This window comes from Petaurus breviceps, unplaced genomic scaffold (assembly GCF_028583685.1).
Source record: "Petaurus breviceps papuanus isolate PSGF00001 unplaced genomic scaffold, PetGlider_PUasm1.0 90895, whole genome shotgun sequence".
NCBI classification, from domain to species: domain Eukaryota; kingdom Metazoa; phylum Chordata; class Mammalia; order Diprotodontia; family Petauridae; genus Petaurus; species Petaurus breviceps.
This window is the reverse complement of record NW_027187372.1, coordinates 18,520,943-18,524,997: the sequence shown is the minus strand read 5'-3', so window position 1 is coordinate 18,524,997 and position 4,055 is coordinate 18,520,943. Positions and strand designations below refer to the sequence as shown.

General features: G+C 35.2%; 1 pseudogene; it reads left to right on the top strand.

The window, feature by feature from the left end:
* The first annotated feature begins 2,606 nt into the window (after positions 1-2,606).
* LOC138150902 (GTP-binding nuclear protein Ran-like) lies at positions 2,607-3,255 on the top strand (annotated as a pseudogene).
* Positions 3,256-4,055: the final 800 nt, after the last annotated feature.

Below are 4,055 nucleotides of genomic sequence, written 5' to 3'. Positions count from 1 at the left end.
ATAAACTTTAAATATAAGGGGAAAAAAGGTGAAAGTAATATTTTTATACATCATATCCTAGTTAAAACTCTCCACCCATTTGCTTATTATCTCTCCTCCCACTGCCCTTTGTGTGGGTCAGAGACCACTGACTTAAATAAAATAGGGAGACTTCTAAAGGTAAAAACAAAAAGGAGTTTTATAATGATCTTGCAAGAAAGGGCATCTCTGCTCTGATCAGGCATCAGTCAAGAGAGGCGATTTGCAGAAAGCAAGCACATGGTTATATATCCCCAACTCAGATACCTCCCAACCCCCAACTGGTCTTCACTCCTATTGGTGGGGAGACAGGTTCACAATCTAAGCATGGGAATCTACCTCAGAGACAAAGAATATGAAAACATGTGGGTGTCCAATGTAAAGCCAGGAAAGAAGTTTTGTCCTTCTTTGGCATATCTTGTGCTGAGGGCACTGGGGAGGGTCTCTGTTGCTCTAAGTTCCAATTCCTGTAAGGTCAGGTGACTTCTAAATTTAGGCCTAGTAGATGCTAAAGCCCCTCTAAATTCAAGAAGTATTCATTTGGTTTTCTCACCTCACACTTCCCCAAACAAAAACACCTCTAATTTGTTCTCAGTCGATATTCCAATCAATTGTATTAATACCCAATAGCTCTTACATTACCTTGAAACACATGATGACGCCATATATATATAGGGAAATTACACTGAATTTAGTTCCAAAGTATAAAGAAGAAATAAGAATGTAATAGGATGTTCAGAATGGGGAAACTTTACTGCAAATTATCCCTCACACCCTCAACTGAATAATGAAAAAAAAAAGAAAGAAAAAGTGAATGCAAACCCTTATTAGTAATATTCATAGTCCAGCAAAACAAATTTCCAAGTTGACCATGTCCAAAATATGTGCATTATTCTGCATTTAAAATTATCAATATTGTAGTAGAAAATAAATGACATGCTTCACCTTCAATACTTAGGACTTGCGCTTTTTTATTATATTGATGAGAGTTTTGAAGTCTTTCAAATTTTTTTCCTATCATTGTGTCACTGAATAAATTATTCATGTTTTCCTCACTTTATGACAAAATTCTTAATAGGATCTTCTGATGAAAACTATTCCTATACCATATAGCTTTTCACTTGAACTTCCTGAAAAAATAAATACCATGCATATATTTTCACATGAACTTTTATTTTCTAGATGCTGGATTGCTTTGTGAAGTGGCAAGAGGTCCAAATTCTTATTTTATCTTCTGGTCTGAAAATTCTTTACACAACTGCAATCCAGCAGCTCCTCAATAACTTAGTCTTGGAGAGGTGCCTGGACCACTGAGAGTTACGTGACTCGTTAAACATTATGCAGGTAATCTGTGTGAGAGGCAAAACTTGAATCTAAGTCTTCCTGTCTCCAAGGCTCTATCTACTATACCATTATTACATAATTAGTACACCCAGGAAGTACAAGAGAAGAGAAACTTATAAATCATCTTATTTCATTATTTTGATGGACTTGTGTGTATTTTGTTTTAAAGTCTTAAGTACAAGGAATGGTTGAAGAATTGTTTTTCCCCTATCAGCCTCACTCTTTTCATCAGTTGCAATAATGTTGACTGGTTTATTTATCTAAAGTTGTGTTTTCCCTTTCCATTTCAATAGAAATTATCATAAGTGACTCAGGTTTTGCTATTCTCTGAAGACTTAGTCTACTTTTATTAATACAGGAGAGAAAATATAATAGGTAGAAGCTGATAAAAAGAATTATAAATTAGATGAATAGTTTTAATAGATGCAACTATATTTATAATACATGCTAAATGGTAAGAGTTAGAAGTTGGAAGAAAGGGTGGCTAGGTGGCGCAGTAAATAGAGCACCTGCCCTGGAGTCAGGAGCACCTGAATTCAAATCCAGACTCAGAAGCTTAACGTTTACTAGCCATGTGACCTTGGGCAAGTCACTTAACCCCAATTGCCCTGCCCCCCCCTAAAAAAAGTTGGAAGAAAAGAACAAATGAAATAATTAATTGATATAACTCATAAATGCAAAATAAATCTATTTTCAAAAAAAGTTACCTAAGAAGAAATGACCTGCTAATTGACCTTATCTGTCTTCCATTAAATACATTTTGCTCTTCATTATGCTGAAAATGATAATATAATACTTCTTGATACTTTACTCCTTCTAAAAAGATTCCTTTGATGCATATATAACATATTGTAGTCTACAATTCACATGATAATTCTTATAGTCATATCTTGAGTCCTAAGAGAATACAGCAGTTCATGACTACATCATGAATAAAAAAAAAATCTAGCTAAAATAAGGATTTTGAAATGTGGACATTTAATAATGAAGATGCTCTATTTAGCAATTAATTGGCTTTCTGGATATCTTGTGAAAGATAGTCATCATGACAAACAAATACAATTAATAAGATATCTTGAGTCCTGACTTATGGATACAGCCTTTCCATGGAAAAAAATCTAGATATCACTAAATTAAAATGAAACATTAAGAGAGGAAAATAATGCCTAATTGTTTTCATTAAATTTTTTTTTCTAATCATTCAGTCAGGCAGAGACAGAGAAGCTTCTGGAAGAACCATTGCTATGGCCACCCAAGGAGAACCCTAAGTGCAGTTCAAACTTGTATTAGTTGGAGATGGATATAATGGAAAAAAACACATTTGTAAAACGTCACTTGACTGGTGAATTTGAGAAGTATGTAGCCACACTGGGTGTTGAGGTCCATTCTCTCATGTTCCATACTAACAGATGTCCTATTAAATTCAACGTATGGGATACAGCTGGCCAAGAGAAATTTGGTGGTCTGAGAGATGGTTATTACATCCAAGCTCAGTGTGCCAATATAATGTTTGATGTAACATCAAGAGTTACTTACAAGAATGTACCGAACTGGCATAGAGATCTGGTACGAGTATGTGAAAATATCCCTATAGTGTTGTGTGGCAACAAAGTGGATATTAAGGACAGAAAAGCCAAGGCAAAATCAATTGTCTTCCACAGGAAGAAGAATCTCCAGTACTATGACATCTCAGCCAAAAGTAATTACAACTTTGAGAAGCTCTTCCATTGGCTTGCTAGAAAACTTATTGGAGACCCTAATTTGGAGTTTGTTGCCATGCCTGATCTTGCACCTCCAGAGGTTGTCATGGGCCCAGCACTGGCAGCACAGTATGAGCAGGACTTACAGATTGCTCAGACAACTGCGCTACCTCATGAAGATGATGACCTGTAAGGGAATGAAGCTAGAGCCCAGCGTCAGAGGTCTTGTGATGTCAGTGGTGCAGCATGTCTGCCACTTTATTATATACCTGAGCAGAACATGTGCTTAATCTTTGGGATGCTGAAGGAAATGAATGGGCTTTGGAGTGAATGTAGCAGTTTAAAAAATATAATTCATATTTTGGACCTGCATATTTAGCTGTTTTGGACCGCGATTACGTCCCCTTGAGTTTCAAATATAAGACTGCTGCAGTCCCATCACAATATTCAGTGGTGAATCTTGTTTGTTACTGTCATTCCCATTCCCTTTTCGTTTAGATCAAAATAAAGTTGTATTTCAAATATCTAAGCAAGTGAACTCTTATCCTCTGTTTACAATAAGCATTTTAAAATCTGTTTTGTAAGGTCTGTTGCAGATGTGTGCCATGTTACTATTTAAATTGCCTTCACGTTTTTATGACTGGTTGTTTTAAAAATATATTTCAAACATATCATCATTAAGATACATCTGAGTCGTACATTTCACAACATAAACCTATGGGCTGGACAGGTTAAAAACTTTGTGCTACTGTTAGATGACTGGTCACAATTTGGTATTAAAGGTAAGTGGTGTGAGTATATATAATTTAGACAGTTAAGCTAAAAGCTTTCACACTAGCTAGTATACCTAGTATATAATGGCTTGTGAAAAAAGGGTGAATTTGAAGAATAAAATAATCACATGAGTGTTGTACATTTTTCCTGTTTGTGAGTTGTCAATAGAATAGAATTTTAAATTATGTGGATTGAGTATCAATTGAATGCAGCTTTTTA